This window comes from Astatotilapia calliptera, chromosome 1 (genome assembly GCF_900246225.1).
Source record: "Astatotilapia calliptera chromosome 1, fAstCal1.2, whole genome shotgun sequence".
Taxonomy (NCBI): Eukaryota; Metazoa; Chordata; class Actinopteri; order Cichliformes; family Cichlidae; genus Astatotilapia; species Astatotilapia calliptera.
Genome location: NC_039302.1, coordinates 5,328,974 through 5,344,148, shown reverse-complemented (window position 1 = coordinate 5,344,148; position 15,175 = coordinate 5,328,974). Strand labels below are relative to the sequence as shown.

The window sequence follows — 15,175 nt, the reverse complement described above, 5'->3', positions numbered from 1 at the left end:
GTCAGGAGGCAGAGTTCAGGAGTCTGACAGCTGTGGGGAAGAAGCTGTTCCGGTACCTGGTGGTCTTACGGTGTGTTCACACCGAACGCGATGGACGCGAATAGAGCGTCAGGTTTACATGTAAAGTCAATGGAAAGGCGCGATGACGCGCGATTGCGGGTCCCGCGAAAATTCGGAAGCAGATTTGCGTCGCGAAAACGCCAAAATATGGCAAGCCGTTAGAGCCATAAATCGCCACTTTCCTAACCCATTTGGTTAAGAAATGGCGTAAAAAACGCCGCTTAATTATTCAAAACGCCGAAAAAAGCGGCGTTCTGTTCCGACAAACGCCGCTTTTTCCGCCACTCGGATGGCGCCCTGAACGCACCATCCGAGTGACGTAAAAAGCGGCGTTCAAAGACAGACGGAAACGCCGTTTTTTACGCTACTCGGCACAAAACGCCGTTTTTATGCATCTTTGAACGGCGTTTTTTACGGCGTTCTCTGCCAGCTGTAACGGCGTTTAAAACGGCGTTTTATTGAAATTATGCAGGGCACTCCCCATGGTTCCCTCATCCAATTACTTTCAACTCATTTCACCCAATCAAAGAAGAGGAAGTGCAGACCACACTAATGCATCACCGATTCACCTTGCTGCTAAGTGATTGCCTATTCAGTACCAGTGCTTGTCACAGTATTCACTTGTATTATAATCCCACTATGCATTTTGATGTGTTTAAGGCATGATCGAGCAAACAAACGACAGAATACTTTTTCTGAAACCTTAACTGTGTTACCTGTTATGGCAGCTAACAGGTAATGAGCAGAGCTAGCTCTGCTCATTTCTGAGCTTCTTTCTTATTTTCCTCTTTACTTCTCTTAACCTTTAACTTATGTTTTAGCAATCAGATCCTGCCATCTTGCATTACCGCTTCGTGCTAGTTATGTTGACTTTTCTCTTCTTTTGTCTCCACTTTTTTCACCCGTGTTTGGACACTCGGCGCATGGCTCCTTTGTTTACATTAGGGATCAGCTGTTAGCGCTGCGCCCTGCAGCTGCGCTACCGGCAGACAGACCCTACATCCCCAGTGAGGGAAGAAACGGGGGTGATGTCTCCCGAGGACACCTCACACACCATCTCTCCTTCCTGTAATCACTTTAAATGTGAGATCGCTCCCTGTCCTCCCGTACTGGTGATGGTGAAGCCAAGGAGAGAAGGCCCAAGTAATAAACACCCGTTTCAAAGAACCGACCTGTGTCTGTGTTGTTGTGAATTCTGTCATGGAAATCAGTGCATTTCCTGAAAGAAATCTCTCCTTCCGGGTCATCCGTGGATCGAGTTTCCTTCGAGACGTGGGCAGCGATAAGCAGAGTTTTGTATAAGATTAATTATTCAAAGTAAGCTCAGGTATGCCGTTCAGCGGGTTAGTTACAGCGCCGGGAGTAGCCTGGGAGAACAAAATGATACAGAGACTGCTTTCCCAAAATCAACTCAAAGTTTATTCTTCTGTGCAGGGTTTTTCTAGGCAGAAGGGTTCGTGTGTCAACAAGTTTCAAGTTACAAGTTACAACCATATAAGGAAGTTCCCCCTAGCTCTGAAAGGGGCCTTCTATAATCTCAACATACTTTTGACAGGTCCATTAAACACTAGGCAGTTAGAATCCTTTAGTGATATAAGTTTGCACATGGTAGAATACTGCATGTAGTTATTTGCATTAGGAAATGTTTAACCATATATACCTAAAGGCACATAATCAATGGTGTGTGATCTTTAGCAGGCTGCAAACTTGATGTGCACTCGAGGAATGCACTGTCCCACTATACCACAGCAGGATCAACGCAGCTATGCCTGTTCCAGTTTAAGTGCCTTCTTTACATATAGATGAACTGTTGGATTTTCCAGACCAGCAGGCCAAAGGAAGTTGCCCGTGGGGTCGCAGCAAGAGGAGATGAAGTTCAAACAAAGGGCATTGCAGAAACAGGGTCCTTTGTATAATATCATCAAAAAAGGTATTCAGTACATGCTCCCAAAATACTAAAATATCTAACATTTCCTGTATCCTTTGGGGCAACAGACCTGAGTCACACTTTTAGAGAAGTACCTGGTGAGGTGGATTGAGAGGAATATCCATGATGCATGGCAGTTTGTTCACTCACTTCCTCTCCACCACAGCTTCCGAAGTGCAGCCAATCACAGAGCTTGCTCTCCTGATCCAAGAAGAACACATCAAAGTGCGCTGCACAAGCTTGCTCACAAAAAATAGCCTGCCCATACACTGCTTGTGTACAGCTTCTGTTTTGATCTTCCAGTTCAGCAAATGTATATATGTGGGTGTCCAGGTATTTGTGCTCCTCCACCACATCATATCAGTGGGTTCAGTATCTTATACTTTTGTCAAGATAATGCACACTGCAGCCGACAGTTATCAGAAAGAAGCCATTACCAAGTTACATGGATTCTTTTTTTTTTTTATAACTTCATGTCATATAAACTAGTTATGTTATGTGCAACACTGTCCACGGATGACCCGGAAGGAGAGATTTCTTTCAGGAAATGCACTGATTTCCATGACAGAATTCACAACAACACAGACACAGGTCGGTTCTTTGAAACGGGTGTTTATTACTTGGGCCTTCTCTCCTTGGCTTCACCATCACCAGTACGGGAGGACAGGGAGCGATCTCACATTTAAAGTGATTACAGGAAGGAGAGATGGTGTGTGAGGTGTCCTCGGGAGACATCACCCCCGTTTCTTCCCTCACTGGGGATGTAGGGTCTGTCTGCCGGTAGCGCAGCTGCAGGGCGCAGCGCTAACAGCTGATCCCTAATGTAAACAAAGGAGCCATGCGCCGAGTGTCCAAACACGGGTGAAAAAAGTGGAGACAAAAGAAGAGAAAAGTCAACATAACTAGCTGTCACGGCCGGGCGGATCGCACACAGTAATTCGGCGTGCCCGTGTGGCGTGCTGGCTAGACCCAAGCGCGGCGAAGGCTAGCGGTGGGTTTGGAGCAGACACGCAGTTATTCTAGTAATGACCTGAGCACGAAGCGTGGCTTCGGAACGGTCGTTACAGACAGAGAACGAGCGGAGCCGGGAAGAGAAAAAGGATTGAAAGGGGTTGTAACTCACAGTTGCTGAATCAGGCGGAGACTGACGTCGGCAGAGTTTCGGAGCTCCTGACACGAGGATACTGATGTCTGAGCGGCGAACAGGTGGGTGGCGTCTCTCTTTTAACCCCGGCCCCGTGATCAGCTGATCACAGCCGATCACCGGCTGACAGGACCCCCCCCCCGAGGACCGGCACCCGACGGGCCAGGACGGCGGCGATGGAAATCCGAGACGAGGGAAGGATCCAAGATGAAGCGGGACGGCACCCAGGAGCGCTCATCAGGGCCGTAGCCAGCCCAGTCCACCAAATACTGGACCCCCCGGCCCCGGGGACGGGAGTCCAAGATCCGACGGACAGTGTAGACAGGACCCCCATCGACGATCCTGGGCGGGGGCGGGGCCCGGGAGGGGGGCGCCAGTGGGGAAGCGACGTGCCGCTTAAGCTGCGAGACGTGGAAAACCGGATGGACCTTCATGGCGGGCGGAAGCCGGAGACGGTAAGCCACGGGGTTGAGCCGGGCGGTGACTTCGTACGGGCCGACGAACCGGGGAGCGAGCTTCTTGGACTCGCCACGCAGCCGTAGGTGCTTAGTGGAGAGCCAGACGCGGTCCCCCGGCCGGAAGGGGTGACCCGGGCGGTGGCGGCGACGATGCTGCCGGGTGTACAGAGCGTTGGCCCGGGAAATGGCAGCCCGCGCCTTGATCCAGGCCTGGCGACAGCGGCGGACCATCCGTTCAGCAGCCGGCACGTCGACCTCCGCTTCCTGATGGCTGAAGACAGGAGGTTGAAATCCATGACAGACCTCAAAGGGCGAGAGACCGGTGGCGGAAGAGATGTGAAGGTTATGAGACAACTCAGCCCACACCAGGTAACGAGGCCATAGCGACGGTTGGGCGGAGACGAAGCACCGTAAGAAGCGCCCCAACTGTTGATTGGTCCGTTCAACCTGCCCATTGGTCTGAGGGTGATAGCTGGACGAGAGGCTGGGAGATGCTCCTATCAGGCGGCAGAAGGCTTTCCAGAACCTGGCGGTGAACTGTGGCCCCCGATCGGAGACTATGTCCTTGGGGAATCCGTGAAGCCGGACGACATGGTCCAGGAGGAGCTCGGCCGTCCGTTTGGCGGAGGGGAGGCCGGCCAGGGCGACCAGGTGCACCGCCTTAGAAAACCGGTCCACAAAGGTGAGGATGGTGTCAAGACCGTCCACAGATGGAAGGCCGGTAACAAAGTCAAGGCCGACATGGGACCAGGGACGTCTCGGCACCGGGAGAGGGTGAAGGTCGCCAGCGGGCGGCTGGGTGGAGGACTTGGCCCGAGCACAGGTGTCACAGGCGGAAACGAAGTCACAGACGTCCCGAGTCATGGAGGGCCACCAGAAGGCACGACGGAGGAGTTGGAGGGTTCTGTCGGGCCCTGGGTGACCAGAGAGCGGGGAGGAGTGAGCCCAGAGCAAGGCCTCCTGACGGCACCGGGATGGCACATAGAGCCGCCCAGCTGGGGTCTCCGGCGGAGGCGGTTCGGCGGTCAGGGCGTCCCGGATAGAGTCCTCCAAGGGCCACCGAAGGGGGGCAGCGAAACAATGAGACGGTAGGATAGGTCCAGGGTCTGACGTGAAGTCGTCCTGGGTGAACTGCCTGGAGAGGGCGTCTGCCTTGGTGTTCTTGGAGCCAGGGCGGTAGGCGAGGTGGAAGTTGTACGGTTCGAAGAATAAGGCCCAACGGGCCTGCCTTGGGTTGAGCTGCTTGGCAGAACGAATATGGATGAGGTTCTGGTGATCAGTCCAGATCAGAAATGGTTCTTTCACTCCCAGGAGCCAATGCCGCCATTCTTCCAAGGCCCACTTGATGGCCAGGAGTTCCCGGTCGCCGACACCATACCGTCGCTGCGTGTCAGAGAACTTCCTTGAAAAATAGCAGCACGGGTGAAGTTTTCCATCCGGGCCATGTTGAGAGAGGACGGCGCCAGCGCCAACATCGGAGGCATCCACCTCCACCACGAAATCTCCGGCAGGATCAGGGTGGAGCAGGACGGGAGCTGTAGCAAACCGACGGATAAGGTCTCGGAAGGCCAGTTTCGCACCAGGGGGGAGGCAGAAGGGCCTGGGCAGGTTAGCTGGTTTAGTGAGGGATGTCAGTGGCGCGACAATGGTGCTGAAATTGCGGATAAAGCGCCGATAAAAATTGGCAAAGCCCAGGAAGCTCTGTAGCTGCTTAAGGCTGGAAGGCTGAGGCCACTGGGTCACGGCTTGGAGCTTTTGCGGGTCCATGGTCAGGCCATTGGAGGAGATGGTGAAGCCCAGGAAGGTAGTGGACAGTTGATGGAAGGCACACTTTTCCAGTTTGCAGAACAGCTGGTACTCGAGCAGCCTGCTTAGCACGGCCCGCACATGGCGAATATGGTCCACTTCGGTGCGGGAGTAGATCAAGATGTCGTCTAGATAAGCAAACACCCACCGGCCCAGCATGTCCCGCAAGACATCGTTGATCAGGTGTTGGAAGACAGCAGGGCTGTTGCAGAGGCCGAAGGGCATCACCAGATACTCCCAGTGCCCGTTAGGGGTGATGAAGGCCGTCTTCCATTCGTCCCCTTCTCTAATCCGCACCAAATTGTAAGCGCTGCGTAGGTCTAGTTTGGTGAAGATGCAGGCCTGGGAGAGGGAATCGAGCGCGGTGGATAGCAGAGGAAGAGGATGGCGGTTCTTAACGGTGATTTTGTTCAAGCCTCGGTAGTCTATACAGGGGCGAAGCCCGCCGTCTTTCTTCTTTACGAAGAAGAACCCCGCAGCTGCAGGGGAGGTAGAAGGGCGAATGAAGCCCTGTTGGAGAGCCTCAGTGACGTACTCCTCCATGGCTTTGTTCTCTGCGGTTGACAGCGAGAACAGGCGACCACGAGGAGGGACTGCTCCCGGGAGGAGCTCGATGGCCATGTCGTAGGAGCGATGAGGAGGGAGAGCGGAGGCTCGCCTCTTACTGAAGACCTCGGACAGGTCATGGTAAGCCGGAGGGATCCTATCCAGATCGACGGGCTCCGGGGGTGACGCCTCTTCTGGCTTTGAGTCCTGTCCAGTCCGGAGGAGGAGGCAGCGGCGTGAACACCGGGGACCCCAGTCCAGGATCTGGCAGGAAGACCAGGAGACGTGGGGGTCATGTCGACGGAACCAGGGGTATCCGAGGATGAGGGGAGAGGAAGAGGCCGAGACTACTAGAAACCGGATCTCCTCCTGATGATCCCCGACAGACATGCGGACTGGCTGGGTCTGGAACTGGACCGGGTAGGGTTGGAGTGGTCGCCCGTCTACTGAGGTCACCGGGAGAAATCGGTCGACGGAAGTCAATGGGATGCGGAGCCGAGAGGCTAGTTTTTGGTCGATGAAGTTCTCGGCGGCTCCGGTGTCCAGGAGGGCTTCGGATGAGAGCTGTTGGTGTTTCAGGTGAAATGTGACCGGTAACAGAAAACGAGAGGGATCGGAGGAGTGGGAAGGGCCAGGTGGGACACCCCCGCAGTCTACCTGGCGTCGTCGTTTCCCGGCCGTAGCGGGCACTGGGGACGACGGTGTCGAGCTGATCCACAGTAGGCGCAGAGGCCCTCACGCCAGCGTCTCTCTTTCTCCTCTTTGGGGAGTCCACCCAGCTGCATGGGCTCCTCGCTGGATGTGCTGCTTGGGCTAGCCGTGGCTCCATCAGAGGGGGGAGGAGGTCGCGACGACGTGGTCCGCTGAGGCTGGAAGGGTTTTAAGGCCCGAGGGGCATGGCGAGGCCGCGACATCACGCGTTGGTCGATCTTCAGGGCAAGGTCCACGGCCTCATCCAAGGTCTTTGGCGCCTCACGGCCGGCCATCTCGTCTCTGATGTAATCAGCCAGCCCCTCTAGAAAGATGGAGCGCAGAGAAGCATCTCCCCATTGAAGCTTAGCAGCCAGGGTGCGGAATTGGGAGGCGAAGTAACAGACTGGTCGGCTGCCCTGGCGTAGATGAAGCAGCTGTGACTCCACTTCCACTTCACTGCTGGGGGGAACGAAAGTCTTCTTTAACTCCTCCACAAACAGAGCATAGTCATTACACGCTGCAGACTTATTGTTGTAGAGAGCCGCGGCCCATTCCTGAGCCTGGCCAGACAAGAGAGAGGTGAGCATCGCCACTTTTGCACGGGCAGTGGCGTATTTAGTGGGTTGACATTCAAACATCATGTCTAAGGTGGCGAGCAATCCATCAGGCCGGCCGTCTACTCCGTTCCACTTGTCGGGTAGTCCGATCCGGGGTTCAGCGCTCACCGGCGCTGGCTGACGTTGCAGCGAGGTGACGGAAGAGGAAAGCTGGAGGACAGTTTCGGTGAGAGACTCCATCTTTGTGCTCATCCGATCCACCACACCGCGAAGATATAACACTTCGGCTTTCAGCCGTTCGAATTCCGCTGGGTCTACATGCGGCTCAGACATCCTGTCACGGCCGGGCGATCCGCCCGGCCGTGACAGGATCCGCACACAGTAATTCGGCACACAGTAATTCGGCGTGCCCGTGTGGCGTGCTGGCTAGACCCAAGCGCGGCGAAGGCTAGCGGTGGGTTTGGAGCAGACACGCAGTTATTCTAGTAATGACCTGAGCACGAAGCGTGGCTTCGGAACGGTCGTTACAGACAGAGAACGAGCGGAGCCGGGAAGAGAAAAAGGATTGAAAGGGGTTGTAACTCACAGTTGCTGAATCAGGCGGAGACTGACGTCGGCAGAGTTTCGGAGCTCCTGACACGAGGATACTGATGTCTGAGCGGCGAACAGGTGGGTGGCGTCTCTCTTTTAACCCCGGCCCCGTGATCAGCTGATCACAGCCGATCACCGGCTGACACTAGCACGAAGCGGTAATGCAAGATGGCAGGATCTGATTGCTAAAACATAAGTTAAAGGTTAAGAGAAGTAAAGAGGAAAATAAGAAAGAAGCTCAGAAATGAGCAGAGCTAGCTCTGCTCATTACCTGTTAGCTGCCATAACAGGTAACACAGTTAAGGTTTCAGAAAAAGTATTCTGTCGTTTGTTTGCTCGATCATGCCTTAAACACATCAAAATGCATAGTGGGATTATAATACAAGTGAATACTGTGACAAGCACTGGTACTGAATAGGCAATCACTTAGCAGCAAGGTGAATCGGTGATGCATTAGTGTGGTCTGCACTTCCTCTTCTTTGATTGGGTGAAATGAGTTGAAAGTAATTGGATGAGGGAACCATGGGGAGTGCCCTGCATAATTTCAATAAAACGCCGTTTTAAACGCCGTTACAGCTGGCAGAGAACGCCGTAAAAAACGCCGTTCAAAGATGCATAAAAACGGCGTTTTGTGCCGAGTAGCGTAAAAAACGGCGTTTCCGTCTGTCTTTGAACGCCGCTTTTTACGTCACTCGGATGGTGCGTTCAGGGCGCCATCCGAGTGGCGGAAAAAGCGGCGTTTGTCGGAACAGAACGCCGCTTTTTTCGGCGTTTTGAATAATTAAGCGGCGTTTTTTACGCCATTTCTTAACCAAACGGGTTAGGAAAGTGGCGATTTATGGCTCTAACGGCTTGCCATACGAAAACGCGTGAAACGCGCGTCAGTGTAGCGCGTCTGGCGCGTTTGACTCGCGAATAAAACCACGCGCGTGAGTTTTTGTGTTGCATTTTGTGCATACGCGCGTTTCGCGTCTACCGCTCGAGTTGGAAAAATCTGAACTCCAGCGTCAAATCGCGCCGCGACAACCAATCAGGAGCCTGGTGACGTGGCTGTTACCTAGGTCAAAGGGGCAGATCCAGCCAAAGCCTTTCATACTTCAATGGAGGGGAAGGCTAATCAATGCGGTAGCAAACAACTCGGAGCTGTACAACACCAGCTGCTTTCAGTACCGAGACAGGAATAAAAAGGACCGAGCTTGGAGGAAGATATGTGAAGAGATCGGGCAACCTGGTAAGTTCATTCATTTCTCTTTTGAAAGTTTTCACTGACCCGGGGAAGCCGCACAAAAGCTAGCAAGCCACCGCTATTTTCCCACTGACGTACAAATACCGTTCTGCTTTTATGCATGTTATCATTTAGGAATATATTTTATTGTTTATTAATAAACAGCACACAGTGGTCCCGCTGTTCATCCGTCACTGCTTTGCTTTTTCGCTGATTTTTTATTGCACAGTACAGCATTGCATTCTGTAAGTAAGTAAGTAAGTAAAATTTATTTATATAGCACATTTCCCAGATAAAAATCACAAAGTGCTTTACAGTAAGATCAGACATACAAGTTAAAATTAATTAAATTAGTTAAAAGCCCGTTTGTATAAAAATGTCTTCAGCTGCTTTTTAAAGGAGTCAGTAGAGTCTAGACAGCGTAAAGACAACGGCAGAGAGTTCCACAGCCTAGGTGCCAGTGCCTGAAAAGCCCGATCCCCACGTGTTTTAAATCTAGTACGTGGGACCACCAGTAGCCTCTGACCTGAAGACCTAAGTGCTCGGGATGAAGCATGAGGTTTCAACAGGTCAGAGATATACTGGGGAGCTTCACCATGCAGAGCTCTAAAAGTTACAACTAAAATTTTAAAATGAACCCTAAAATTTACAGGCAACCAATGAAGAGAAGCCAAAACTGGGGTAATGTGTGACCTCTTGTTTGTACCAGTTAAAAGTCTTGCCGCTGCATTCTGAACAGACTGAAGGCGATCCAGAGCTGATTTGTTAAGACACGTAAAAAGACCGTTACAATAATCCAAACGAGAAGAGATAAAAGCATGAATAATCATCTCAAGTTCTGCCTTTGACACCAGTAGCCTGAGTTTAGAAATGTTTCTTAGATGATAAAAACAGTTCCGGACAAGTTGTTTAGAGTGTTTCTCAAGAGACATCGAACTGTCAAATATAACACCTAAGTTTCTGAGACTCGACTGAAATGAAGGGTCTAAAAAACTGATATGCTGCCTAATTTCTGAGAGCATGTGATCAGGTGCAATAATCAAAGTTTCTGTTTTATCTGCATTTAACTGAAGGAAATTGTCATTTAACCATTGTTTGATTTCTGACAGACAATCATTTAAACAAGACAATTTATACAACTCAGAAGCTTTGAAAGAACAGTACAACTGAATGTCATCAGCATAGAGATGATAAGAAATATTATTGTAACGTCTGATAATGTGGCCTAGAGGGAGGATATACAGCAAAAAGAGAATAGGACCTAAAACAGATCCTTGAGGTACCCCAGAAGACAGAACTGATGTTTCCGACAGCACATGATTTATACAGACAGTAAAGGATCTCTCAGATAGATACGACATAAACCATTTTAAAACAACGCCAGTAATCCCAAACAAGTCCTTCAGCCTATTTATCATGATGCTGTGATCAACAGTATCAAAAGCAGAGCTGAGATCCAACATAACCAGAACAGTGTACTCTCCAGAGTCTGCTGCCATCAGAATGTCACTAGACACTTTAAGCAAAGCGGTTTCAGTGGAGTGCAATTTGCGGAAACCAGACTGGAAAATGTCCAGAACATTGTTCTTTTCCAAAAAGTTTATAAGTTGTTCTGCAGCTATTTTTTCCAAAATCTTTGACACCAATGGTAGTTTTGATATTGGCCTGTAACTGCTTGGAAGAGATAGGTCCAAATTTGGTTTCTTTAATATTGGTTCAACAATAGCTTGTTTAAAATAGCTGGGAACTGAGCCAGTATAAAGAGAAGTATTAATTATTTCCAGAATACAGGGGCCAATAGAATCAAACACACTAATGAAAAATGATGGAGGAAGTACATCAAGGTGGCTTGACGTCAGTTTCATTCGACCAAGCAGAGCACTGATGTCCTGTAAGGTAACAGGAGTAAAAGAGGACCAAGTATCAGAGGTAAGCAACGTGTCAATGTGATACTGAGAGGATGATGGAGAAATATTAGACCTGATAGCAGCGACCTTATTAACAAAATAGTTTAAAAAGTCATTACAGTCAGATTTAGTATAGACTGGTACATGAGGAATATCAGGAGAGACAATGTTTTTAATTGTATCAAACAATACTCTGGGATTTTTCTTTTTTGAAGCTATTAAATTAGCAAAATATTCCGTTCTGGCATTTTTTATCATGTTGTTAAGTGAGAAAATTGATTCCTTGAGATGTACCCTATGGACCTCAAGCTTGGAAGCCTTCCATAAACGTTCTAATTTGCGACAATATCTCCTAAAATTTCGAATACTTTCATTTATCCAAGGACAGAAATTTGAAGAATGGACAACATTTAGTTTCAGAGGTGCCACCGTATCTAAAATAGATTTACATTGATTGTTAAAAGACAAAATAAGTGAATCCATATCATTTTGAGCCATACGAGGGACAAACATGGCAGAAAACCTTCTAGCAGCATCTTGGTTTATAATCCGCCTTTGGATCATCAATTTAGGAGGTGAAGGATCCACGTAAAATGACAAATTAAAGAATATACAACTATGGTCACTCACATGGACATCTTCCACACATACATCATATATATTTAAACCCAGGGAGAAAACAAGATCAAGAGTGTGGCCCTTCGTATGTGTGGGGCCAGAAACATGCTGCTTAAAGTTAAAAGACTCAGTGATAGTGATGAGCTCGGCAGCAGTGTTACAGGAAGCGTCATCAATATGAAGGTTTAAGTCTCCCAATATTACAACCTTCTCCAGTTTAATGATCGATGTCAGAAGGTCGTTAAATTCAGTTAGAAAGACCCCAGCAGGTCCAGGAGGTCGATAGATTAAAATACAATAAAAGGTTTTCAGAGAACCGACCTTCATCATCTGTGACTCAAATGAAGAGAAGAAGTCCGAAGTCACCAGTTTGCATATGAGTCTGTCCTGGTAAACAGCAGCAAGTCCTCCACCACGTCCTAAAAGACGCGGAGTTCCAATGACAGAACAGCCAGACGGGCAGATTTCATTCAGGTGGACATAATCCTTATTTTGCTGCCACGTCTCAGTCAGACACATAAAACCTAGAGACTCTTTGATAAAAAGATCATTTAAAATAAATGATTTGTTCGTTATAGAGCGAACGTTAAGCAGGGCGAACCGAATTGATGACGGTTTATCTGCGGAATCTACAGCTGACTGCAGCGGTACTTGAATTAAACACCTGTGCAAACCTGTGGACCTGCCGGACAGGGCAGCGACTCCAGAGTTGGAAAAAACCTTGATCGATGAGCAGACGTAGCTGTCACCAACAAAACGGGAAATGGATGACGGACACAGAGTGAGCAAACTGCTTTCGAGCCATGGGGCTCGGGTCCCAGGCGGCAGCGTAACATCCCCAGCAAACGACAGGAGAGGAACTGGTCGCAGACACCGAGAGTCACCCCACAGCAAAGCAGCTAGCCTCCGGTACCTTCTCCGTTTCACCTGGACGCCGGCCCTCGTTCCCCTTTTTCGTCTCTTGAGGGTGGAAATGCCGCGGGTTGTGCACAGTAGCACGCAGTCAGGTGCGGAACACTCCAGAGGAGGAGAAAAAGTTTTTCTGTAGCTGTCCCAGCTGTCACAGTAGATCTCCATTGAGTCTTTGATGTTTAACAGTGTATCCCGATCATAAATTAAAGCAGCAGAAGAAACGTCAGAATACAAAAGAGCAAAAAGTATATTGCAAACGACAAGTGACGGCAGTGAAAAACTACACTGTCGTCTCCAACGAGCTGTAGCAGCAGCGGCAAAGCCAAACACAGGCGCCATTGCTGTCTGTCACGAAAGTAAAGCAGCCTGATTGACAAATCTCCTGCGCTTGCCAAATTTATCACGTTTGGTTTTGATAACCATCGCGTCCAATAGAAAAAACAGCACAAAAACACCCATAACTATGAGCCTCATTCGGAAATAGACACCTGCACCGCGAGGGAAAAAGGCGCACGAAAGTGGCGGGCAGATGAAGACAAACCGCGGCATAATAATACTTTTACGTTTTGCAATCTACAAAGGTTTGCACTTTGAGAATCAATTGTGAGAACTGTGACCAGGGGCTAGTTATTCTGAGAACCCCTGCAATAAATGAGGGACCACTGTCTACTCTACGATTATTATATCCAACCTGTTAACATTTAATACTGTATTGATAGAACCAACTGATTCTGCAGCAGAGCATCCCCAGTCCCTGAGCTCCTGCTGCTGCACCCACAGATATGTACAGCAAGCACTGATACCTTTTTAGTCGGTGGGATTCCCTTGTGATCACCTTTACTAAATATCTACAACCAATCTGATTATATCCTGTTATTGGTTGTTTTTTTTTTCAATGTTGAAATTAAAATCTAGTAGCAGCCTTCTCATTTCTTTGTGTTTTGTGCTGTTTTACAGGCCCACAGAGGAGGACGGCTCCGAGGCAGATGAGGGACTGGTCCCAGGACGGTCCATCGGCGGTGGAGCTGGCCATCCTGGAGTCCCTGAAGAGGCCACACCAGTCTCCAATGGAACATTTCCTCCTCAGCCTTGTTCCTGCTCTGGAGAGCAGCTGGTCCTTTTTATTCCTGTCTCTCTGTAAATTCTTATATTTTATATATTTATGTTTAATGTTTTTCTGTTTGAGACTTTTAATATTATTTCAAATAAATGTTTATAATGACTAATGTCTCAGTTCTACTACACAGCAAATGTTGGCACACGACTTGACACATGTAGAATTTATTTCATATTATACTAATGACAAAATACACTGATACAGTGGGATGCAGAAGTTTGGGCAACCTTTCCTGTATAAATCGTTGGTTGTTACAATAAAAAATGTCAGTTAAATATCATACAGGAGACACACACAGTGATATTTGAGAAGTGAAAAGAAGTTTACTGGATTTACAGAAAGTGTGCAATAATTGTTTAAACAAAATCAAGCAGGTGCATCAATTTGGGCACCACAAAAAAGAAATGAAATGAATATTTAGTGTTGTAAAATTATGATATTATTTTATGCCATGTTATACCCCTAATTAAAGACTGTGAATTATTATGTAGTTTTAGTTTGCATTATTCTCCTGAATTAGAAGAAGCTGATAACTATTGCATTAGTTAAACTGATTTGCATTACATTAAATTGCTGACTTGTTGTGAATGAATGATATTGTTTTATGATGCATTATATTGCTGAGTTATAAGAAATACTGTTCGCAGAAGGTTATTGTCTAATTTGTCTGAGTAGAAGAGAACAGAGTGTGCTGGAGTTTTCTGCCCCATTTCAGCAGGAGCAGATAAACAGGGAGCCAAGGTCGTAGCTCAGGCGCTGTGTGAGAGAAAGCATGTGAATGTTTAGGCTTTTTATGATAAGGTGGAGGCACCAGAGGCTATAAAAGTTTGAGCAATGCTCCACCATTTTGAGATTTTGAGGCTGTCTGCATCAGTGTCCATCTCCCACGTGTGTGATCATTAAATCATCGTTTGACTCAACCCGGCCGGACCAGTGTTGTTATTGTGGTTTTTGCTCTTGTCTCCATCCCCAATATTTTGAACCTTAACAGCTTGGGGGCTCGTCCTGTGGTATTGGGGTGGAATTTAAAAGTTTGGACGGTCCGAGGTTGTCGAACGGACAGGCACGAGCCAGTGGTCTGATTTGAGTGGACAAAAGCCGGCTTATCTAAAGGTAAGGCACTACCTGTTGAATTATTTCCAAAATGTGCCAAATTGGATATGACTAAATTAAAGTCTACTCACTGAAATTACTGGTAGAGTGTCTGTTTTGATTTTGATGAGAATCACCGTGTGGTATGCAGTTAAAGTTGCTTAAGAGTATTTAATGAAGTTGAAGAAATATGAAACTGTTCCCAGAAGTAACAGAGAATGTTGGGTTTGAGTCCCTGGATATTGAGCTGAAGGCTCAGGTAGTTTGGTAGGGAAATTAGGACAGAAACTGTTCCCAGAAGTAACAGAGACTGTTTAATTGGTCGTAAAAAAGTTATCTTTCTTCGGTGAGACCCGTTATGGTAAAATTTTTCAAAATCGGTTAGGTTAAAATTATTATAGGACGGCAGCCCAGAAGTCTGCTAAGAAGCACATAGCCCGGGGGTTACGCCCCCTCCTGGCCGTGGACGCGCGGTCTTGACCTGTCGGCGAACAGGGGTAGTTCAGTTTGGCTTTAACTGTG

General features: G+C 48.5%; 1 long non-coding RNA gene across 1 annotated transcript; it reads left to right on the top strand.

Annotated features, from left to right (window-relative positions):
- Positions 1-294: 294 nt before the first annotated feature.
- LOC113012026 (uncharacterized) lies at positions 295-1,228 on the top strand. The gene is made up of 2 exons (XR_003270637.1): positions 295-795; positions 1,006-1,228. It is a non-coding gene; the product is annotated as an uncharacterized LOC113012026 (long non-coding RNA).
- The last annotated feature ends 13,947 nt before the right edge of the window (positions 1,229-15,175 follow it).